The sequence below is a fragment of the Lactuca sativa genome, chromosome 8 (genome assembly GCF_002870075.4).
Source record: "Lactuca sativa cultivar Salinas chromosome 8, Lsat_Salinas_v11, whole genome shotgun sequence".
Classification (NCBI taxonomy): Eukaryota; Viridiplantae; Streptophyta; class Magnoliopsida; order Asterales; family Asteraceae; genus Lactuca; species Lactuca sativa.
This window is the reverse complement of record NC_056630.2, coordinates 312,897,077-312,923,946: the sequence shown is the minus strand read 5'-3', so window position 1 is coordinate 312,923,946 and position 26,870 is coordinate 312,897,077.

Genomic DNA, 26,870 nt, shown 5'->3' with positions numbered 1-26,870 from the left:
CATCCTTGGTTTGGGGGTGTGACAAATTGGTATCAGAGCACGGTTTATAGTGAATTAAGTATATCAAACCACATAAGATATACAAACTATAGACACAATTGGGACTAAAAGTATCTGATTTGAACATTTTTCAATTGGTTATACTTTTAGAAAATAAATAGTTTTCTTGTTTAAAGTATACATACATGCTCGCATAGTGTCGTAACCAGGGAGAACATAAAGTAAAAGAAGAGGAGTTGAACACTACGAGTATGCCTTGGCATGTGTAATCAGTTTTGGGAAGGATATAGCCTGATCAACTATATCCGTTCGAGAAGCGACTTGCACATACTGGGGGATAGTCGTAATGGGCAACAAATCTAACGACCTAACTTCACTCTACAAAGAATGCTCTAAAAACAAAATCTAAACACTTAAAATACTATAGGAGTATTTTATGTTGCTATAGCGCAATATTATTATTATATTTATCCGTTACATGCTTCTTACAACCCAAATTCTCGCGCAGACGACATGGCCAGATTTTGATGGGTTTTGAGCATTCTAACATTCCTAAGTGTACATGCAACCCTAAATACCATGGACCTATGTTTTTCTCTATTATACATGCAAATATGAACTTTCCAAGGTATTACCCTATCTAGCATACAATACTTGATACTTGGGTAATCAAATGGATAGAATACATAACTTTGTTTGATGTAGCTTGTCTTCATGAAGCTTGAGTGCCTAGTGCCCCAAGTGTAACACCTCAAATGGTTCACACAACATCAAGTGCACATGGAATGACTTGAGAGACTGGAACACTCCTTGAAATCGTCTAGCCCTCATACACACACTAGTGCACGATTTCTTGAGCCATATGATTCTTTTATATGGTGGCTATTAGGGTTACACCATGCAACTCATAACTTTACCCATTCCTCATGCTCCATGGATTTTAACCTCCATGGAGTATCCATGGATCACCCCATGGACTTAGTCCACCATAAGGAATCTTGGATCACAAGCCCACATATATAAGAATGAATGATTTACACAATCAACCCATATATTTAATTAGTCTCCTTTTGATCACTTAATTCATTCCAAACTAATTCTTGATCAATACTAATTAAATAACCGTATTAATATATTAGAAATTAGAACATATTAACAAACCTTAAGTGTTATTTCTCTCATTATAGTCTATCCAAATGCATGATGCCATGTAACCCAACTGGACGATGCCGGGTCGGGTCAAGTCTTACCAATTATAGTTATGGACTTAGACATTAATCCAAAAGATTTAACCTAACTGGAGACCCTTACTTCCCTAATGAGGGAAACGTCGGATGGATCGAGGCAGAACTCGAGGAGGTAATCGAGGAGGATCCTGAGGAGGACCTGGAGGAGATTGACTAAGAAGAAGAACCTGAGGAGGAAGATGATATAGAGGATGAAGAAGAAGAATTGAAAGAGGAAGAAGAAGAAGAGGAACCAGAGGAGGAAGTCTTCAGCCCTCCTTACATCGCCAGGGTGCCTGCGAACTACTTCGGTCACAAAGGGCCTGAGCCCCGTTGGGCAACAATGATCGAGAGGTGGAGCCGACAACAACGCCAACGGTCACCATCTGGAGACCAATGTGGTTACTACGACCTCAGCCATAAGGGACCAAATGATAGAGCCCTCCCCGTCATGGTCCAGCATATCACAAATTTGGGGAACCAGAGTAGGAAATGGCAGATCATGTTCGAAATCTCAACGCTGTTACGGCAGCCACCGATGTACGCACCAGGGAGTTGGAAAGGAACTTCTATCCAGTGGACCTACTTATCGAGGACCTTACCACTGCTCGAGCGGAGGTAAGGGAGTACCAGGAGAGGCACACAGCTCCCGAGGAGAGAGTGATCGTGGCCGAACGCCGGATTACGGAGCTTCAGGGAGCCTCGACCTCATCTCAGGGCCACCATGGACCAGATGCCACCCGCCGCGAGTAGTGTTTGCACTGATCATGTTTTGTTATAAAACTAGGATTTCAAGTATGCGTTGGTGCTACTCTTTCTTGCGAATAGATTGACCCCGCGACTAAGTGATTGCACTAGTCAAAGGGCTTTTGTGCTGCCAAAAATTATCCTTTATATTGATGTAATGTGGACCCCTATGAGGTCAAATTTTCCCTAAAACAATATGTACTAAAAGTTTATCAATGAATTTGGCATACATTTTATTTCATTGGATGTTTGGCACTAGATCTTACTAGTGAATTCATAAGTTTATTCATATAGATTTTTACTATGAATTTGTTGCAAACATATGGAAGTTGGGAAATACTATACTTAAAAACTAATGAACTAATTTCATGACACTCGACTTATATCCATTACTAAAAGACTTATACCCATTTCATCTTTGATATTTAATGATAGAAAAATGCCACCTCGTAGATCTGCTAGACGCACTGAGAGAATGCAAACAAATTCACCCCCGCCGCCTCCCCAGTATGATCCTGTTATGTTCCAGGCTACGGTTACAGCCGCAGTGGCAGCTGATATGTCCCAAATCAGCACTGACGGTGCCAAAAGGACAGGTAGTGGTATTAACATCTCTACCCAAGGGGATAGCGAAGGGAGTTCGAGAGAATGTTCTTATAAAGACTTCACAAATGGCAAACCCTATTCTTTCAATGGAAGCGGGGGCATCGTTGCTTTGATGCAGTGGTTCGAGAAGACTAAATCCGTCTTTGAGATTTTTACATGCCCCGAAACAGACAAAGTCAAATCCGTAGCTTTCACTTTCTCCGGCAGGGTCCTCACTTGGTGGAACGGCCACGTTAAATCGCTGACACTCTCTATGGCCAATTCGTCAAGTTGGGAAGAATTGAAAACTATGATGCTGAAGGAATATTGCCCAAGGGGTGAAGTGCAAAAATTAAAACAGGAACGGTGGAATCTCAAGATGACGCGCTCTGACCTTGCAGCTTACACCACCCGATTCAATGATCTAGCATTGCTCTGTCCGACGATGGTTACACCGGAAAACAAGAAGGTGGAACGATATCTCTGGGGCCTATCACCCCAGATTCAAGATAGCGTGTTGGCCTCAAGGCCAACCACTTTTGACAGTGCCAAGGAGCTGGCACAACAACTCATTGATCATCGGTCCAGCCATGTCATGGTGCCAACCCCTCCGATCAAGCAAAGGGAGGGAACAACAAGAGGAAGTTCTGAACCATAAAAATAAGCAACCAGCGCAGGACCCCGCAAAGAAACAAGAAACTATTTCCATCCATGTTGTCACTACTCCCTCCACTCCAGCCCCACAGAAGCAATACGCCAAAACTCTTCCCAAGTGCAAAAAGTGAAACTTCCACCACACCGGTGCTTGTCGGGAAATGCACTGCAGTAATTGCAACAAGAAGGGACACACTGCACGATTCTGTAAAGTGCCAGCTCAATCCGTCACTCAAGCCGCCCCGACCGCTAACACCGGAGCAAGCCAAACCTGTTACGGCTGTGGAGAGGCAGGGCACTTCAAAAGAAACTGCCCAAAAGCACGAAAAACAAATGCTAGAGGTGCAGGAAGAGTCCTAGATTTAGGGCATGGAGAAGCAGTCAAGGACCCCACGGTGGTTATTGGTACGTTCCTCCTCAATAACTCTTATGCATGCGTACTTTTCGATTGTCAGGCAGAAAGGAGTTTCGTGAGCCACCAATTCAAACATTTACTTAAAGAAAATCCCCAGTCATTAAAAGATTCATACGTCGTAGAAATGGCAAACGGAAAGGTTGAGCGGACTAATGATATTTCCATAGGGTGTACCCTCACTCTAGACAACCATTCGTTCAAAATCGATCTAATTCCAGTCAGAATAAAAAGTTTCGACATCATCATTGGTATGGATTGGTTAAGTTCTAATCATTCCAAAATTTTATGTTACGAAAGGGTCGTCCGCCTTAATATGCCAAATGGCGAAACCATTCTCGTCTACGGCGATAAACCCAATACAAATCTACAAATCATTTCTTGTGTCAAGGCTCAAAAGTACCTTTGAAAGGAATACCATGCATTCTTAGCCCACGTCATAGATAAGAAAAAAGGGGTGAAGGATATCAAAGACATTCCAGAAGTGTGCAATTTCCCGACGTATTCCCAGAAGATCTGCCAGGTGTAACACTCGCACGACATGTTGAATTCATAATCGACTTGGTTCCTGGAGCTACCCCCGTAGCCAAACTTCCATATCGCCTTGCACTGGCAGAAATGCAAGAACTGTCTAGTCAATTGAACGAACTATTAAGAAAGGGGTTCATCAGACCAAGCTTTTCACCCTGGGGTGTACCAGTCGAATTTCTGAAAAACAAGGATGGATCCTTTTGTATGTGCATCGACTATCGGGACTTAAACAAACTTACTATCAATAATGGATATCCCCTACCCCGAATCGACGACCTCTTCGATCAACTTCAGGGAGCAAGCTACTTTTCAAAAATCGACTTGAGGTCGGGTTACCACCAACTGCCTGTTCAAGAGGATGATATTCCTAAGACAGCTTTCAGAACGCGCTACGGACATTACGAATTTGTCGTGATGCCCTTTGGAATAACAAATGCATCTGCGATATTCATGGATCTGATGAACCGAGTGTGTCGACCCATCTTAGAGAAATTCATGATCGTATTTATCGATGATATCTTGGTCTATTCGCAAAGCAAAGAAGAGCACAGCCAACATCTGCGACTAGTATTGGAGACTCTAAGAATTGAGAAGCTTTATGCTAAATTTTCAAAGTGAGAATTTTGGCTCCGAGAAGTAGGATTCCTTGGCCACTTGGTTAGCGAGAAAGGGATACATGTGGACCCCTCAAAAATCAAAGTGATCGAAAACTGGTCAGCACCTACAATGCCGACAGAAATCCGACAATTTTTAGGACTCGCGAGATACTACCGAAGGTTCATCCAAAACTTCTCCAAGATCACTAAACTACTCACCACCTTGACTCAAAAAGGTGTGATGTTTAAGTGGGGAGATAAACAAGTAGGCACCTTTGAAACATTAAAACAAGTCCTATGCAGTGCGCCAGTCTTGTCTCTTCCAGAAGGAACCGATGATTTCGTGGTGTGTTGCGATGCTTCAAATCAAGGTCTCGGATGTGTGCTCATGCAGAGATGGAAGGTCATCGCTTACGCGTCAAGGCAACTTAAGACAAACGAGATTAATTATACTATGCACGACCTTGAACTGGGAGCAGTAGTGTTCGCCCTAAAGATCTGGAGGCACTACTTCTAAAACACAAAGTGCACTATCTTCACCGATCACAAAAGTATTCAGCATATCCTCAATCAAAAAGAGCTCAACATGCGGCAAAGAAGATGGGTAGAGCTGCTGAATGACTACGAGTGTGAAATTCGCTATCATTCGGGCAAGGAAAATGTTGTAGTCGATGCCCTAAGCAGGAAGCAATATTCGGGTCATCGGGTGAAGTCATTAACGGTGACGATCCATTCACATCTGTTCACACAAATCAAGGAAGCTCAACTTGAAGCCTTGAAACTAGAAAACGTGACAGGTGAGGCATTGAGAGGGATGGATAAAAACTTAGAAGTTAAGGAAGATGGAGTTCATTACCTCATGAACCGGATCTGGACACCGAAGTTTGGTGGGTTCCGAAACGTTGTCATGAACGAAGCACACAAGACTCGATATTCCATCAATCTAGGTTCAGATAAGATGTATCTAGACCTCAAGAAGTTGTACTGGTGGGCGAACATGAAAGCTGAGATTGCTACTTATGTGGGCAAGTGTCTGACTTGCGCCAAGGTCAAAGTGGAATACCAGAAACCCTCCGGACTACTACAACAGCCTAATATATCGGATTGGAAGTGGCAACGAATAACCATGGATTTCATAACCAAGATGCCTGAAATATCAGGCGGACTTGATAGCATATGGGTAATCGTCGACAGACTGACCAAGTCAGCCCACTTTCTACCAATGAAAGAGACTGACAAGATGGAGAAACTGACAAAGCTGTACATCAAGGAAATCCTTAGATTGCATGGGGTACCAAAGTCCATTATCTCAGATCGGGATAGTCGATCTACCTCGCGATTCTGGTAATCACTTCAGAAATCCTTGGGAACTAGGTGTTGGATAAGGTGTCTAAGTCCATAACTATTTCTGGTATGTACTTGACTCGAGCCGGTATGGTCCATTTGGGTTGCATGGCACCATGCAATTGGATAAACTAAATGAGAGAAATAACACATATGGTTTATTAATATATTATAAGTTCTAATATATTAATAATATTATTTAATTAGTTTTGATCAAGAATTAATTTAGAATTAGTTAAGTGATCAAAAGGATAACTAATTAAATATATGGGTAGATTATGTAAATCTTCCATATCTTATATAGTGGGCTAAAAGGCTCCATGGATTATCAAGTTGGGTTCCACCCATAGGATGCTCCATAGATGCTCCATGGAGTTAACCCATGGATTGAGAAATGAGGAGTCATGTTACATTAGGGTTTTAGCTAATGCAACACACTATATAAAGACCACGTCTCTCCCTAAAATCGGCTACACAAGTGAAACAAGAGGGCTTGGCCGATTTTGAGTGTGTTAGAGTATTCTCTCAAGTTTAAACTTTGCATTTGGTGTTGTGTGAAGCATTTGAGGCATCACACTTGAGGTGCTAGGCTCACAAGGTTTCAAGGAACACTATCAACAACAAGGTATGTAGTTCTATCTATTATTCAAGTTAAAATTGTTCCCCATGTATACTAGATAGGATCATAGCCTTGGAAATCAACTTTGCATGATAATTAGACAAACATAGATCCAAGGTTATTAGGGTTGCATGTACACTTAGGAAGTGTTAGAATGCTCAAAACCCATCAGTGGTATCAGAGCCTAGGCTTGCTTGTTTGATTTTTGTGCAAACTGCTTGAAAAATCGAGTTTTCTGCTTTCTGCCCGTATGAACTCGCCGAGTCCATGGGGGGACTCGACGAGTCCATGACCAAATGCAAGCTACTCGTCGAGTCAGTTCATGCACTCGACGAGTAGAGGCTGCAGTTTTCAGAATTTCGATATTTGTTGCTGGAAATGGACTAGGAACGTTACCCTAAATTGTTTTGGTGTTTTAAAACTTGTTTTAGTTGGTGTAATGTTCATGTTAATCCATTTACAATGACAAATTATCAAAATTACAAGTTTTAAGTGTAATTTTTTATTGATGAAAGTGTTCATATTCATATTCTTGAACTTATGATGTGTAGATGATCATAGGAATTATTTGTAACCTATGTGGTAGATTAATTCATGATCATTATGTGTTTTAATGGAGTGCATAACTTGTCCTCAAGTTATGGAAAACCAAAAGTCACTTTGTTTAAAAACCATTCAAAGAACACATGGGTTATAAAAATGAAGAGTCTTCATTTTTAATACTCTAATTAACTCATAATTTACAAGAAATGAAAAGTTTTGAAAGTTTACAAAACTTGCCCTCAAGTTTTGGAACAAGTAAAGTCTTGATTAAAACTTTAGTTCCAACCCTTAGAATTTTAAAAGTTAAAATTCAACCCTTATACTTATAATATTATAAGTTAATAATAATATATATATGTATAAGATCAAAGTCGTCTTACCGCTAGTACGCCTCATTCACGAAGCCGATCTATAAGGTGGGTATAAGGTTGTTGCCTATAAAATGACAACTTAATGGGTGTCCACTCTCACCCACTACTTGCTTGACTGGTGGAGGGTCGTTAGCCGAACGGGTAAGACAAAGACTTATAAATTATCATTAAAAGTATGATGAATATTATATAGTAACTAAATGTTTTATTAAATTCCCAATCTTAGTTACTTTAGGAAAAATGTGAATAAGGTGCTAAACCATGAAATTACACCTTACACTTTGTCTAAGTCGTTAGTGGAGCGTGTGTGGTTAACCGACAAACTAACTTGGACTTAACAAGGTAGGTAAAGGGCGACTTAAGATTTATCATAGTATCGATGGAGCGTGTGTGGGTAACCGGCACATCGATTGAGGGGTAAACATTAAGGGTACCAAGTAATTTGCATGGTTACTTCGCACCTCGTTTTGTGATCCTCGGCATCCCAGTCACAAAACTTGGAGGGCACACTCGAGATTGAAACATGCCTTTGAAAAGTTCATTGAATCTCAAAGGAATCTATGAGTTTCTAAAAACAAAATTAAATATTTTTTAATATTTCGTCTTTAGTGGAAATTGGTGAATTGTCATTCAACTACCTTTCAAATATGTTATTACTTAGATTACGGCATACCTCTTCTAAGTATAATATATTGTGATTGGGTCCTAGCCTTAATACTACATTTGGGTGTTTTATTAAGGACTATCTCTATATCTAAACTAAATCCCTTCTTTCTTCTCTTTTCAGATGTCTACAAACACCGCTGCTTCTGGCTCTAATCCTAGTGGCTCCTTTTCTCTTATGAAGTTGTGTGGGAAAGTCACTTTTGATGGATCCAACTTTAATGAATGGATCAGAAACATCAAAATGATTACTCGCTACGAGGACAAGGAATATGTCCTCGATAAGGAGCTTAAAGAGATTGATGATACAATTGCTACTCCTCTAGAGATCGCTGATTTTAGGGTACATGAAAGAGATACCACCAAAGTGGCATGCATCATGATGGCCACTATGACCGCGGATCTCCAAAAATCCTATGAAGATTTCTACCCCTATGAGATGAACCAAGACTTGATGGAAAGATACCATCAAAGTGCTCGTCAAGAGAGGCATGAAATCATCTCCTCCATGATAACAACTCGCATGAAGGATGGTGAACCCATCACGGGCCACATGCAGAAAATGCAAAGATTTGTGGATCGTTTACTGAAGCTTAATGTGAACTTCCCTGAGGAGCTTGCAATAGATATCATTTTGCACTCCTTACCTTGATGTTATGATCAATTCCGCATGACATACCACATGAACAAGGAAGAGGTCACTCTCAGCAAACTTCAAGGACTCTTAAAGACCGCGGAAAGTGGTCTTAAGCGTAAGGCGGTTGTTACTACTCCTACTCCTACCAACTCCGCCCCTGTCTTGGCAATCGGGAAAGGACGAGGGAAGAAGAGAAAAAGTTCTTCGAAGGGTACCAAGGTTAGGACCCTTGATGGCTCTTCTTCAAGTGGAACCAAGAAAGGTTTCATCACTCCTTCTCCTGACCCAAAAGAGGCTGAATGCTTCTATTTCCATGAAAAGGCACATTGGAAGCGGAACTGCCGAAAGTACTCGCAAGATATGAAGGATGGGAAAGTCAAACCCAACCATGCAGTTATTTACACTATCTTATCTAATAACTCACCCCATTCTAACTCATGGGTCCTTGATACTGGTTGTGGTATTCATATTTGTTGTGACTTGCAGGGACTAAGAAGAAGTGAGAATGTGGAGCAAGGAAGAATAAACTTAATCATGGGGAATAGGAAAGTTACACCTGTCACCAAGATTGGAGTTTATACTTTATCGCTAAGTAGTGGGTTTAATTTAGATTTAAATAAGTGTTGTTACTCGCCAGAAATGGCAAGAAATATTATTTCCTTTCATGCATTGTATAAACAAAGTTTTACCTTTTCATTTAATAATGAAGTTGGTTCTATTGATGCTTTCTTTAATAATGTTCTTTATTTTAAAGCATTACCTTGTGATGGTGTGTATGAAGCTGTGTCTGTTGTAGATAACTTAGGAAATAATGTGATGTTTCTTGATTCTATTAATAATAATAACTTGGATAAAGCATCATTATGGCATTGTCGTCTTGGACATATAAGTAAGAAACGCATAGGCCAACTCCAAAATGATGGAGTCTTGGAGTCATTTGACCTAAAGTCAGATGATAGTTGCGAATCATGCTTACTTGCAAAAATGAAAAAGTCACTCTTCACATGTTCTTGTGAGAGGGGTGAAGGCTTGTTGGACCTTGTACGCACGGATGTGTGTGGACCATTCAAACATGCCACAAGGGATGATAATAGTTATTATTTAACTTTTACTGATGATTACAGTAGATATGGATATGTCTACTTAATCAAGCATAAGTCAGAGACTTTCGAAAGGTTTAAGGAATTTAAACAGGAAGTCAAGAATCAATTGGGCAGGAACATTAAGATGCTTTGATCCGATCGAGGTGGTGAGTATCTTAGCTCAAAGTTGCTCGACTATCTTAGGGAATGTGGGATTGTCTCAAAATTGACACCTCCCAGGACACCACAGTTGAATGGTGTAGCTGAGAGGCGTAATCGAACCTTTTTGGATATGGTTCTTTCCACGATGAGTCGAGCTTCGCTACCAATCTCATTTTGGGGGTATGCCTTAGAGATTCTCGCCCATATCCTTACTCTAGTCCCTACAAAGAAAGTTGTCTAAACTCCTCACGAGATGTGGACTGGTAAAGTACCCAAACTAGACCACATCAAGATTTGGGGTTGTGAAGCTTTCGTGAGACGTGAAACTCGTGATAAGCTTAAACCCCGAAGCGAGAGGTGTATTTTCATCGGCTACCCACAAAGATCCTTTGGTTACCTCTTCTACAGACCTAGTGATAATGTGGTCTTTGTAGCAAGAAGAGGAGTCTTTCGTGAGAGAGAATTCATAAGCCAAGGAGACAGTGGGAGGTAAATTGACCTTGAAGAACTTAAAGAGTCAAGTGGTGAAGGAACTTCAAACCCAAGCCCTCAACTTGAGGAGGAAACTCTTGTTGAGCCAATTGACGAGTCTATAGCTCTGAGGCGTTTCACGATTGTTAGGAATGCACCTGAGCATTACTATGGTTTTCATATTACTGCGGAAGGTGAGACACTTATTAGTGATGAGACACTAGTAGGTCTGGATGATCCTAACAGTTACGCGGAAGCCATGGTAGTCCCCGAGTCTGTGAAATGGAAAGAGGCTATGGATAGCGAGATACAATCCATGTATGACAATCAAGTTTGGAACTTGGTTGAGAATGTAACGGGTCGTAAGACTGTAGGGTGCAAATGGATCTCCAAGAAGAAGACTGACATGGATGGTAATGTACACACTTATAGGGTTCGACTGGTTGCAAATGGATCTCCAAGAAGAAAACGCATTGGTAACTCGATGTTATAAAATGTGCTTTTGTGTATGATTCAACTAGTAGTAGAACAAACATATGAGTCGAAGTTTATCTGTTCCTTCTTGGATTAGAAGTTGATATATGGGCCCCTCGATGATTTTGTTTTGACCTATGTACTGGGCCCGGTCAGAACTAAGTTGATGTGTTCAATTTAGTTCTTTGTCAAACAAATCAGAAATCGGGAAACAAACTGCTGGACAATAAGTAAGACATTGTTCCATGTAACTGTTCGGCTCATATCTAGAACAGAGGGTTATATGGTCACTTATCTTAAATGGTGTATCAACATCTTCTCAGTTCCGAGAGACCTTGAAAGAGCTACGATTGCCGATCGGTTCCTGAAGTACTGCAGTTATAGTTATTAGACTTATCCAAGTGGGAGACTGTTGGATAAGGTGTCTAAGTCCATAACTATTTCTGGTATGTACTTGACCCGACCCGGTATGGTCCATTTGGGTTGCATGGCACCATGCAATTGGATAAACTAAATGAGAGAAATAACACATATGGTTTATTAATATATTATAAGTTCTAATATATTAATAATATTATTTAATTACTTTTGATCAAGAATTAATTTTGAATTAATTAAGTAATCAAAAGGATAACTAATTAAATATATGGGTAGATTATGTAAATCTTCCATATCTTATATAGTGGGCTAAAAGCCTCCATGGATTATCAAGTTGGGCTCCACCCATAGGATGTTCCATGGATGCTCCATGGAGTTAACCCATGGATTGAGACATGAAGAGTCATGTTACATTAGGGTTTTACCTAATGCAACACACTATATAAAGACCATGTCTCTCCCCAAAATCGGCTACACAAGTGAAAGAAGAGGGCTTGGACGATTTTGAGTGTGTTAGAGTATTCTCTCAAGTTTATACTTTGCATTTGGTGTTGTGTGAAGCATTTGAGGCATCACACTTGAGGTGCTAGGCTCACAAGGTTTCAAGGAACACTATCAACAACAAGGTATGTAGTTCTATCTATTATTCAAGTTAAATTGTTCCCCATGTATACTAGATAGGATCATAGACTTGGAAATCAACTTTGGATGATAATTAGACGAACATAGATCCAAGGTTATTAGGTTTGCATGTACACTTAGGAAGTGTTAGAATGCTAAAAACCCATCACTAGGTTGGACATGAGTACAACTTATCACCCACAAACCGATGGACAGAGCGAGCGAACCATACAAAAGCTTGAAGACATGTTGAGAGCCTATGTGATAGATTTTGGTAATGCAAGGGATACCCATTTACCACTTATCGAATTCTCCTACAGTAACAGCTATCACACTACCATCAAAGTCGCCCTATTCGAAGCTCTTTATGGTCACAAGTGCCGATCACCCCTATGTTGGGCAGAAGTGGGGGACACTCAGCTAGCTAGGGGGCAAGTCCCTAATAGCACCCTCACTGGTCCTAAAATCATAAGGGACACCACATAAAAGATTGTTCAAATTCGGGAAAGACTGAAAGCATCCCGAGATCGGCAAAAGAGTTACGCGGATAAATGACTCAAACCCTTGGAATTCCAGGTCGGTGATCGGGTACTATTGAAAGTTTCCCCTTGGAATGGAATGATACGTTTCGGTAAACGTGGGAAACTAAACCCAAGGTACATCGTTCCGTTTGAAATCCTTGTCAAGATTGGTCTCGTGGCGTACAAACTCCGACTACCACAAGAACTTAATAACTACACCCTACCTTCCACGTATCAAACATGAAAAAGTGCCTATCCGACGAGACCCTCGTAATACCACTTGAGGAAATCAAATTTAACGAGAATCTCCACTTCGTGGAAGAATCGGTTGAGATCATGGATCGGGAAATCAAAAGAACAAAGCAAAGTCGTATTGCCATTGTGAAGGTTTTTATGGAATGCAAAACGAGGACCCGAGTTCATCTGGGAACGCGAGGATCAAATGAAATAAAAATACCCACATCTCTTCCCGAACTCTTGAAGTCCCAGCTAAAATGCAAATTTTGGGACGAAATTCCCTCTAACGAGGGGATGATGTGACAACCGTCAAATTCTGGTCAAGTCAAAGTCAACCAGTCAAACCGGTCAACTCAGTTAACCCTTGTATACTAGGGTTTACGCTATGTAATTACAATATAACTCGCTATTCTAATAAGAAATCATCAACTGAAAAGTTTGTATATCTAGATTTCATAACCTAGAACTGTGGCAAGTAATGAACCAAACCGATAAAACAATGTTGCATACTCATCGGGAGTGTGTAAGATCCTTAAACATGGCTTAACGGGGCTTGCGGACCTTGCGATGCGAAGCCAAACACTCAAAAAGGTCACAAAGAAGTCTCTATAAATCCCTTTCACTCTATCTCTCTATATTAAAAATCTCTCCCAAATCTCTCTCTGTATGTGAAATCTCTCCAAGTATGTCAAATCTCTCCCATATCTCTTCAAGAATGTCGAATCTCTCCCAAATCTCTCTCCGTATGTGAAATCTCTCCAAGTATGTCAAATCTCTCCCAAATCTCTCCAAGAATGTGGAATCTCTCCCAAATCTCTCTCCGTATGTGAAATCTCTCCAAGTATGTGAAATGTCTCCCAAGTCTGTCTCAAAACGTCTTTTGAGTTTTATAATCATTTGGGGCATCCCGACACTTGACTTGGTGAAAAACCACTCGAAAAGGGGTGATATCTTGGAAAATAGCCTTTTAGAGCCGAAGCCTCTTTATAGGGGCCAAACCCTCCTTGAACCGAGGTCCCAAGAAGCAAAATCGGAGTCTCCTTGAGTAGCCGCAACCATCTGACCGCAGCCCCTTAAGGAACCGCAGCCTTCGGCCTGCAATGGTTAAGGACTGGAGCTGCGAGGTCGAGGCTGCTGAAGACTGCAGCGGAACCGAACCTGGAACCTCACACCGCAACCAACCTTCTCTTCGGACCCTCCTGACAAACCCACCTGCGGTACCTGCTCGGACCGTAGTCCGTTACCCTTCGTATCCACTTCAGCGACCAAAACCCACTTCGGACCTAAGGCTGTTAAGACCGGAGTCACCCTGTTGACTTCGGATTTTCCACTTTTCACCCGGTTTTCGACCACGACTCCGTTTTAAGCCCATTTTTTTATTATTTTAAAGGGGGATTTTCACCCAAACTAATATTTTGACATATAAGGTCCCATGTATTCATAAATTCAACATATTTTTAAGGAAATCCTTATTTAAGAAAAAAATCCATTAAGTAAGATCTTGTGGTAGAGTGTTGACTTTCCCATAGTGTTAAACACAAGCAACCACCCCCATACCCACTCCATGACTAACCCAGACCCCTCCCCACCATACCTGGTCATTCAAGAGTACTTTTCCCACTCATTTCTCAGCCATAATGATGTCCTAAGAGCTGGACAACCCCCTCTCTCACCTCACACTTCCCTCATTCTCTCATTTTTCCTCCAAGGATCACACTCCAAATTCACTCACAATTCTCTCCAAATTTCGAGACTTCCAAGGCTGATCATCAAACTTTCTTCCACTCTTGGTAAATATAATTCATTCATCTTATGATTATTACACACCCTTCTACTCAAAATCATAAGAACCTTACACAAACATCGTCACCTTCATGTTAGGTTCTCGGTTCTTCAAGGTATCTTCTAAGTGTTCTTGAGTTGAACACTTCTCTTCTTCAATATCCATCCACTGAAATCAAATAAGGTGAGTTCATACCCCTATCTTTCCATGTTTTCTTAATTTTTAAGGGGAGAATACAAGTTAGAACAACAAGAAAACAACTAAACTCTTCCAACAGCTTTCATCAGAAAAGTTGGACTCCATTCACGGACAGTTTTGGGCAACTTAAACATTTTAGTTTTCAAAACTATACTAGGTGAAAATAGTTCAAGTTCTTAAATTTAAAATGACTACTTGCACATCTCCATACTATTTTTCTACAATATATGGTGATTTTTACAAAACTGTCTATCATTTCAAGAACGAATCTGGACCAGTATGTGATTATGGACTTTTTTCACACAAGTTTGAGGTCACTAAAAATCATAATAAAAATTATGAACAAACTAGACTCATTTTCCAAACTGCCAGAATTTACGGATTTTGATTTGGACCTTTGATAATTTTTCAATAAATTTTCTAAGAACAGCAATAGAAAATTTTAACAACAGAAAAATGCTATCAATTTCATTCCACCTTGTAATTTGTTGATCAAGGTGTATATCATTATGTGATCATATATTATTACATTATATGCTATTTTGTCTTGGTAATTAGACATGTATCAGTAGAAAAATAGATTTTTACCTTCTCAAGAATGGTAAATTACTTTAATGTTATAAACAAAGTTTACAACCATGGCATGCAAATATTTGATAAACTATCGAAGTATATTTTATCTTGTTGTTACATTATAAACGATTATAATAAACTATACTAGGTATAGTTTATGTTTCATTACATATCAAACTCTTTACCAAAGGTTCTCAGTTCACGTAAATCTGTTAATGAATAAATTTTTGAGACACTCGATTTGTGTTACATCCATATAACAAAATCAAAAGTCCTGTAAATTGTAACCAGAGTCTCTTGTAGGGAGAACGTGATAGTTGTGTATAGATCTATATTGGGTCTAACAAACCCACACCTGAGCTGCATGCAACAGCTAGACCGGCAGGTCTGAGGTTACAAGTGTCATTTAACTTGCAACGCCTGAAGAACGTTGTATTACGAGGCCGTTTGTGTCATAGTTGTTGGATAAGGTGTCTAAGTCCATAACTATTTCTGGTATGTACTTGACCCGACCCGGCATGGTCCATTTGGGTTGCATGGCACCATGAAATTGGATAAACTAAATGAGAAAAATAACACATATGGTTTATTAATATATTATAAGTTCTAATATATTAATAATATTATTTAATTTTTTTTGATCAAGAATTAATTTAGAATTAATTAAGTGATCAAAAGGATAACTAATTAAATATATGGGTAGATTATGTAAATTTTCCATATCTTATATAGTGGGCTAAAAGGCTCCATGGATTATCAAGTTGGGCTCCACCCATAGGATGTTCCATGGATGCTCCATCGATTTAACCCATGGATTGAGAAATGAAGAGTCATGTTACATTAGGGTTTTACCTAATGCAACACACTATATAAAGACCAAGTCAGCCCACTTTCTACCAATGAAAGAGACCGACAAGATGGAGAAACTGACAAAGCTGTACATCAAGGAAATCCTTAGATTGCATGGGGTACCAAAGTCCATTATCTCAGATCGGGATAGTCGATCTACCTCGCGATTCTGGTAATCACTTCAGAAATCCTTGGGAACTAGGTGTTGGATAAGGTGTCTAAGTCCATAACTATTTCTGGTATGTACTTGACTCGAGCCGGTATGGTCCATTTGGGTTGCATGGCACCATGCAATTGGATAAACTAAATGAGAGAAATAACACATATGGTTTATTAATATATTATAAGTTCTAATATATTAATAATATTATTTAATTAGTTTTGATCAAGAATTAATTTAGAATTAGTTAAGTGATCAAAAGGATAACTAATTAAATATATGGGTAGATTATGTAAATCTTCCATATCTTATATAGTGGGCTAAAAGGCTCCATGGATTATCAAGTTGGGTTCCACCCATAGGATGCTCCATAGATGCTCCATGGAGTTAACCCATGGATTGAGAAATGAGGAGTCATGTTACATTAGGGTTTTACCTAATGCATCACACTATATAAAGACCACGTCTCTCCCTAAAATCGGCTACACAAGTGAAACAAGAGGGCTTGGCCGATTTTGAGTGTGTTAGAGTATTCTCTCAAGTTTAAACTTTGCATTTGGTGTTGTGTGAAGCATTTGAGGCATCACACTTGAGGTGCTAGGCTCACAAGGTTTCAAGGAACACTATCAACAACAAGGTATGTAGTTCTATCTATTATTCAAGTTAAAATTGTTCCCCATGTATGCTAGATAGGATCATAGCCTTGGAAATCAACTTTGCATGATAATTAGACAAACATAGATCCAAGGTTATTAGGGTTGCATGTACACTTAGGAAGTGTTAGAATGCTCAAAACCTGTCAGTGGTATCAAAGCCTAGGCTTGCTTGTTTGATTTTTGTGCAAATTGCTTGAAAAATCGAGTTTTCTGCTTTCTGCCCGTATGAACTCGCCGAGTCCATGGGGGGACTCGACGAGTCCATGACCAAATGCAAGCTACTCGTCGAGTCAGTTCATGCACTCGACGAGTAGAGGCTGTAGTTTTCAGAATTTCGATATTTGTTGCTGGAAATGGACTAGGAACATTACCCTAAATTGTTTTGGTGTTTTAAAACTTGTTTTAGTTGGTGTAATGGTCATGTTAATCCATTTACAATGACAAATTATCATAATTACAAGTTTTAAGTGTAATTTTTGATTCATGAAAGTGTTCATATTCATGTTCTTGATCTGATGATGTTTAGATGATCATAGGAATTATTTGTAACCTATGTGGTAGATTAATTCGTGATCATTATGTGTTTTAATGGAGTCCATAACTTGTCCTCAAGTTATGGCAAACCAAAAGTCACTTTGTTTAAAAACCATTAAAAGAACACATGGGTTATAAAAATGAAGAGTCTTCATTTTTAATACTCTAATTAACTCATAAGTTACAAGAAATGAAAAGTTTTGAAAGTTTACAAAACTTGCCCTAAAGTTTTGGAACAAGTAAAGTCTTGATTAAAACTTTAGTTCCAACCCTTAGAATTTTAAAAGTTAAAATTCAACCCTTATACTTATAATATTATAAGTTAATAATAATATATATATGTATAAGATCAAAGTCGTCTTACCGCTAGTACGCCTCATTCACGAAGCCGGTCTATAAGGTGGGTATAAGGTTGCTGCCTATAAAATGGCAACTTAATGGGTGTCCACTCTCCCCCACCGCTTGCTTGACTTGGGGAGGGTCGTTAGCCGAACGGGTAAGACAAGGACTTATAAATTCTCATTAAAAGTATGATGAATATTATAAGGTAACTAAATGTTTTATTAAATTCCCAATCTTAGTTACTTTAGGAAAAATGTGAATAAGGTTCTAATCCATGAAATTACACTTTAAACTTTGTCTAAGTCGTTAGTGGAGTGTGTGTGGTTAACCAACACACTAACTTGGACTTAACAAGGTAGGTAAAGCGTGACTTAATATTTATCATAGTATCGATGGAGCGTGTGTGGTTAACCGACACATCGATTGAGGGGTAAACATTAAGGGTACCAAGTAATTTGCATGGTTACTTTACACCTTGTTTTGTGATCCTCGGCATCCCAGTCACAAAACTTGGAGGGCACACTCGAGATTGAAACATGCCTTTGAAAAGTTCATTGAATCTCAAAAGAATCTAGGAGTTTCTAAAAACCAAATTAAATATTTTTTAATATTTCGCCTTTAGTGGAAATTGGTGAATCGTCATTCACCTACCTTTCAAATATGTTATTACTTAGATTACGGCATACATCTTCTAAGTATAATATATTGTGATTGGGTCCTAGCCTTAATACTATATTTGGGTGTTTTATTAAGGACTATCTCTATATCTAAACTAAATCCCTTCTTTCTTCTCTTTTCAGATGTCTACAAACACCACTGCTTCTGGCTCTAATCCTAGTGGCTCCTTTTCTCTTATGAAGTTGTGTGGGAAAGTCACTTTTGATGGATCCAACTTTAATGAATAGATCAGAAACATCAGAATGATTACTCGCTACGAGGACAAGGAATATGTCCTCGATAAGGAGCTTAAGGAGATTGATGAGACAGTTGCTACTCCTCTAGAGATCGCTGATTTTAGGGCACATGAAAGAGATACCACCAAAGTTGCATGCATCATGATGGCCACTATGACCGCGAATCTCCAAAAATCCTATGAAGATTTCTACCCTATGAGATGAACCAAGACTTGATGGAAAGATACCATCAAAGTGCTCGTCAAGAGAGGTATGAAATCATCTCCTCCATGATAACAACTCGCATGAAGGATGGTGAACCCATCACGGGCCACATGCAGAAAATGCAAAGATTTGTTGACCGTTTGCTGAAGCTTAGTGTGAACTTCCTCGAGGAGCTTGCAATAGATATCATTTTGCACTCCTTACCTTCATGTTATGATCAATTCCGCATGACATACCACATGAACAAGGAAGAGGTCACTCTCAGCAAACTTCAAGGACTCTTAATGACCGCGGAAAGTGGTCTTAAGGGTAAGGCGGTTGTTACTACTCCTACTCCTACCAACTCCGCCCCTGTCTTGGCAATCGGGAAAGGACGAGGGAAGAAGAGAAAGATTTCTTCGAAGGGTACCAAGGTTAGGACCCTTGATGGCTCTTCTTCAAGTGGAACCAAGAAAGGTTTCATCACTCCTTCTTCTGACACAAAAGAGGTCGAATGCTTCTATTGTCATGAAATGACACATTGGAAGCGGAACTGCCCAAAGTACCAGCAAGATGTGAAGGATGGGAGGTATTTACACTATCTTATCTAATAAATCACCCCATTCTAACTCATGGGTCCTTGATACCGGTTGTGGTATTCATATTTGTTGTGACTTGCAGGGACTAAGAAGAAGTGAGAATGTGGAGCAAGGAAGAATAAACTTAATCACGGGGAATAGGAAAGTTACACCTGTCACCAAGATTGGAGTTTATACTTTATTGCTAAGTAGTGGGTTTAATTTATATTTGAATAAGTTTTGTTACTCGCCAGAAATGGAAAGAAATATTATTTCCTTTCATGCATTGTATAAACAAAGTTTTACCTTTTCATTTAATAATGAAGTTGGTTCTATTGATGCTTTCTTTAATAATGTTCTTTATTTTAAAGCATTACCTTGTGATGGTGTGTATGAAGTTGTGTCTGTTGTAGATAACTTAGGAAATAATGTGATGTGTATTGATTCTATTAATAATAATAACTTGGATAAAGCATCATTATGGTATTGTCGTCTTGGACATTGATGTGCACAAAAGTACCCACTAAATTTAATATTTATAACCTAACAAACTTAAACTAACTATGCACTTATAGGCAGTGTACCTAGTCAGATTATAGTATAGCTTGGGTAAGTCAGGTGTCGATCACAGGGAACGGTGTTACTAATTAATTTACTTACTATTAAATTAACCTAATTATTAACAAGTTTAAAAGGCGTTTTATCTGATTTTACAAGATCAGACGAACTTAAATCAAATTCAATAAGTAAAAACACACTCTTGTTTAGATTGAATCCACTTCTTTCTTATGGCTAGCTAATGATTATGGATTATCAAGTTTGTTTTAATTATATTAGCAATTTAGTTCTAACTTTACCAATAATTAACTAATTCATGTAAAACCATGTATGTTCACACACAATTAAACACATAACTAATTATGAATGCAAATATGTTATGTAAGATTTGTTTATAAAAACGCAATTATAGTCACAATACACGTTCTCTAGCATAGCTAAGCTCCTTTACTCTAATTACTAACTAAAATTGGTCAATCCTAGCTCTAACAATTCAATGTTCACTAAATCATTAGGTAAACAAGTTCATGCAGTTAATGGTCACTAAGCTACATAGAACATGCAATCAAGTAATTAAAGCAACAAACATAAGCATGCTAGGTAATACAAATCAAACACAAGCAATTTTACCAACTAAATAAATCCATAAAAATTGAGCTATTCATAAGTTAGAAGCTTCATCTAGCTAAACAAGAGTAGCTAGATTCAGCTGCTCATCATAGCAACTATCATCCTAACACAAATTAAAGTAATAAAAAGCATGTTCATAATTAACTAAAATATAAACCTTTACTCTTTTTGGTGTTGAAAACCTTTTTCCAGAACCTTTCTTTTGTTCCAAATCGTCTTCTGGAACTCCTTTCTTCAGCCAAAAAGTTGCCCTTTCGTAATGATCAATAATACTTAAATAGTCTCAAAAATCTCGCGCCACGTCGTGGCTATCCAGGCCACGTCGTGGGCTTCAAGTTATCTGTACCGGGCAAGGATTCCTCTAGAACGCGATCTTTTTCTTCTAGAATTCTCATGCCACGTCGTGGCTGACTTTGCCACATCGTGGATTTAGTATCTTTCGTGGATTTATTCATTTCTTGTCTTCCAAGTATCCCATGTTCTAGATATTGTCACTTTTGGTCCCTTTCTTCGAAAATCCTTTTAATTGACTGAAAATAACAATTTAAATTCATAAGTAACATTATTCTAAACATATTATCAACTTATTAATAAAAATGTACTTAAATATTGCCTAAAAATAAGTATAAATATAGCAATATCAAAATACCCCACACTTAGGCTTTGCTTGCCCTCAAGCAAATTTAAACTTAACCCTTAATTACTAACATCACATATAACAATCCGACTCCAGCTTAGCCATTATGCAAAGACCTCAACGCATGAATTTGTGTCTAAAATTTTCCTAAAGTACCCCCATACTTTAAATACTCACAGTCTTCATAAACACTCGCCCACTTTTTCCGAACAATGCTCATTTTATGCAACCCTCCAAATCCATCCGCAGAAAACCTCCTTATCCTCAAGGTATTTTTAGTTGAGCAACCTAAGCATACCTAATCTAGAATTACAATCTATGATACCACTATGGAGCTCTTTTGGAATTCTTCACTTCCTTGATAATTTGATCTTTGATTTCTTTGAATTCACCACCTTTGTTGTTTGATTTCTTGTATCTTCAGCTTTTTGGAATTTCTTGGAATTTTGATCTTTTGATCTTCACTTTATTTGCTCCAAAATTCTTCAAACTTTTCTTGCAATTCTCTTTTTTTTTTTTCAACATGTACCTCACTTTTTCAATCAAACCCTACATGCTTAAGCAGAGGTGCTCAACCTCAACATTTATTGGTTAATGATAAGAATTTTCCTGGATACATTTTAGGTTTAGGCTGCTAAACATATTGCATCCCTCAAACCGAGTGGGGTTATGTTTTTGTTCCATGATTTCACTAAAATAAGGGAAGCCACAAATGCATTATAATGTATATTGGCTCAACTAAACATTTGATCTTTTATCGGATCATCCCATATAACACTAGCAACTACAGTTTATTATTATTACTAGATTCATTTATTAAAAATTTCAATTTTTTAAATTTTCAATTTTTACTATCAAATTCTATCATTATCTAGCAACTTACTTTTTCTACACCTACCCCACACTTATTTCATACAATGCCCTCATTGTATGCATAAAAATAAATCAAAATTAAAGAAAAGGGAGAAAAAGGAACAGACTCCCCTGGGATAGTGGTGTAAACATCTCCAAAAGTGTGGAAAACATGCATCCTGAAGATGGACCTCCAGAAAATATAGAAAGTTGGTGTAGAACTGGACGAATATGTAAATAAACCACAAACATGACTCGAAACTTCTATTCTTCAAAGTGGATGCTAGTAAGTAGAAGAATGTGGGAAAGGATAAACTAATACACGTCGTGGAAAAGAGCACCACGTCGTGATATTAGATGACAACGCGAACAACATGCTGCTTTAATTCTTCAAGTTTCATGAGCGCCACGACGTGGCGGAAAGAGCCCACGTCGTGGACACTGGACATCAACAAAAATGCCTTATTGCTTGATGCATCCTAGCAGCTTGACCAATGTCTAAATGGTTTAAGACTCTTCTATGTAAACATACTTCCCAACTGTAACCTCTCTCCTACTAACGTACCCCATACTTATTTTGAATTGTGGGTTCCAACTCATGACTCTAAGCTGCCTTAACTTGACTAGACAAACACGACTCTAGACTTATCCTTATATGCTCCTGAGAATTCCAATGCTAATCTGAAAAAAATCGAACAACCCAAATAAAAGAGTAACATCATAGTTCAAGAAAGTGTTACATTACAAACCAAACTCAAACATAAAAGAAAACACTACTTAAAACAAAAAATAAAATAAAATCAATCATCATCTCCTTGGTCCTGCGCTCCACTTGGTCCTGCCTCGTCATTTTGTGGACGCCAAAGCTCCTCCCATGTCGGAAAATAAGGATACTGTGGTGGCATAGAAGGCAGCCGGGTCACACCCAAATGCGAATAAATACCCTCAGTAAGTTGGGTATGATAAATGGCGTGCCCCCGAAGGTTATCCAAATAAGTTCCCACCTGACTCTGAAAAGGGTCGGTGGGCACTCCCTGTACATGATGTGAAGTAGCAGGCTCTCTCTCCATCTCTCCTCTAGCTCGTACATTTCGACGCCGCAGTCTGGATGGTGGTTGCTGCCCTGGCTGCGCCTCCTCTTGCTCCTCATCTATCGGCGGTATAACAAAACGACCATCGATATTCACCACTGCCCGCATAACTCCCAAGACATGAATAGTTAAATCAGTTTCCGGGAATCGGGTAAGATTCCTCACAAAGTTGTGGGTCAAAATATGATACGACCTAGCAAGGCGAGTAACCAAATGTCCCCCTGTAATCGGACTCCTGGGCCTAGAATTAGCCGCTTTCTTCCCCATGGAACCTCGCCAACATATACGGTAAATCACAGCAAACCCGAGGGGTAATAAGAGTCCACAGATAAAACAAATTCTGAATAGGGACTTTATCGCCATGATGCTTGTGATTTATAGAAAAAGTGATCAGGCGATGTAGGAATCGGAAAATAGGATTCCGAGTTTGTGACTCACTCAAGTCACGAGTGTTATACTCATGGTTTGAAATACCCCGCCAGAATTGGACATCCATAATACCGGGATTAAAATCCCGAACACATCCAAGGAGGAATGGTATGAAAAATGGAATTGAGTCTCCACTTCGGTATAAAGCCCCATCTGCCAAGCGAATTCCCGAAGACTACACTCTCTATAAACACCACCCAAACGAAACACTAGTGCCCGGTTGTAAGTAAAATCAATGGTGCATTCCTCGAAGCATACGGTAGAGAAAAACTCCACCGATAACTCCCGATATACGGGTTCTTGAATTGCAAACAAATTCCTCCTCCCGTGACAAGTGAAAGAAAATTGATCCCCTTCGTATGTTTTCGTCCAATAGTGTTCCAACTCAGCAACCATCTCCACACCACCGAGCCATCCCCAATCGATAATTGGGGCTATTGCAAATTCCCTATTATACAACCATCCCAACCGATTTTCATATGTAGTTAACAATGGTCGAGGAATGTTTTGAGGAAACTGATATAAAGGATGTATATTCGCCACATCAATCGGGTTTTCCTCCTGTGGAATTGCTCTTCGAGGCCCCATTTTTGCATCCAAAATTAAACCAAAGAAGCAAACACCCAATAAATTAAAAATAAATAAAAAAATAAAACTGTTTGCCAGGAATCACGACGTGGCCAGGCTCGCCACGTTGTGGATCGCAGTCGGAACCTGTGTATACATCGGTTAATTTGTATGCGATTTCAACCAAAAATAATGCTTGGGGTTTGTTCCTATAGATATTTAAGGGACATGCAACCTAGAATCAACAACTAGTTTCAACCAATTTCATGAATCTCATTATTCACATAAACCCTAACCATCAAAATTTAAAATTGTAAGATATAACTACAATTAATGGGTAGAACACATACCAAGTAGAGTTAAATGACAAGAACTTGCAAGGAATTTGGAAGAAAATTAAGAAATTGGCTGTGGGGACCTTGTTCACGTTCGTGCGACAGTAGCAAATGGGGAATGGGGAGTGTGCGGTCAAAGGGTTTTAAAGAAATGGTCCCCCCGTGACTTTTTTAAAGGCCACGTCGTGGCTGGCTTTGCCACGTCGTGGATTTTGAAATTTCCATCTGATCCCGTGATTATACTTTTTACCACGATGTGGCTCTATCAGACAATGACGTGACATATGCCTAATCGCAAAATTTTGTAAAATCACACATTTTACTAACTACTTTGCATTTTATTTATTAATTAAAGCTCCCCACAACTAATTCTTTACTAAGTATCAGTTATTACACGATGAGTTGATATCTTTCCTAAAAAAACTCAAAAATTAAAAGAAAAGAAAATGCAAACCAAGCTCGGGTTGCCTCCCGAGAAGCGCTTCTTTTTCTTGGAGTCTTGAGCTGGAATTCGTGCCTTCTACGTTGAATCTTCTGAAGAGTCCACCACTAAAATCTTTTGTTCCTTGAATCGCCTCTTGTAAGCTTGAAGTCGCCTTTTATATGCCTTCTTTGAATTCTCCTTTTTAGCTTTGACCTCTTCTTCAAGCTTGCGTTTTGTGCCCTTAGCCTCTTCTTTGCACTCTATAGCATCCTCCTCTTCTTTCACCGCCGACTTTGTCACTCTTGAAGTGCCCTCCTCTTCATCACTTGTCATTTCCTCATCCTCTTTGCTCACCCAAGAAGGCAGACTCTTGTAAGCTATGAATTCAACCAAAAATGGAACATATGCCCTCAGTTTTGTTCTTTTGACTTGATGAACTGCCTTGATCTCTTCTTCCATAAGCTTTTCCAGTTCTTCTAGTTCATTGTCTTTGTTAATTGTGAACACCTCTTCTTGAACATGATCCTCTTGGAAGTCATCTTGTATTCCAAAAACTTCTTGTTCATCTCCAACCCTCAAAGTGAGTTTAGACTCACGAATATCAACAAGAGCTGCAGCAGTGTTCAGCAATGGACGACCAAGGATAATTGGGACATCGGGATCTTCCTTCATATCCAACACTACAAAATCTATTGGAAAAACAAATTTTCCAATTTTTACCAAAATATCCTCCACTATGCCCCGGGGTTGTGTCACTCAACGGTTTGCCATGTGAATCGTCATTTTGTAGCCTTCATCTTCTGAATTTCCAATTTTTGATACAATGAAAAAGGCATCAAATTAATGCTAGCCCCCAAATCGGCTAAAACATTAACCTTCATTTTATTACCAAACTCACACGGAAGAGTGAGGCGTCCAGGATCCCCCATATTCTCTGGTGTCTCTCCCAACATGGCTTTTGAGCTTTGTTCACTTAGAACCACCTTAGACTTCTTCTTTAATTTCTCGCGAGTGTCTATCAAATCTTGCAGTAAACTCTAGTGCTTGGGAATTTTGGATAAGAACTCGACAAAGGGATTATTGATTGGGATCCCCCTCACACGCTTGACAAACTCTATATTCTCCTTCTCCAGTAGACTAAGTGCAGCTCGGGATGGATATGGCAAGGGCGGCTGATAAACCGGAATGGGTTCAAAGACTTTTTGATCAGACTTGGGCCACATCGTCGCCAGAGGAGTGCCACGTCATGGCGAAGCTGTTTCAGAAACCCTTTCACTTTCTAACTTTGGCTTCTTTGGTTTTGGATCGGGCTGTTGTGGTTCTTATCCAATGCCTCCAGGAACTCAGAGATTGCTTCTTCTTCAGTATCGATGGCCATTACATGAGATTAGGTTTTTACTTCGGGATTTTTTGGGGACAATTTTTCATGAACCAAAGTGGCTAATTGACCAAATTGTACTTCAAGGTTATGGATGGAGGCTTGCTGATTCTTTATTAAAGTTTGTTGTTCCATAATAGCAGAATCAGTGGCATCGTGTCTCTTCTCCGAAGCTTCCATAAACTTCATCAAAATGGTCTCTAGATCGGGTTTCTTCTCGGCTGGTGGCTGCTCCTTTTGATAAAAGCCTCGACCTGTCTGCCTAAACTTCTCTTCTTTTTGCTTCTTATACTCTTCATATGGCAACCACTCCTTCTTCGGTTTT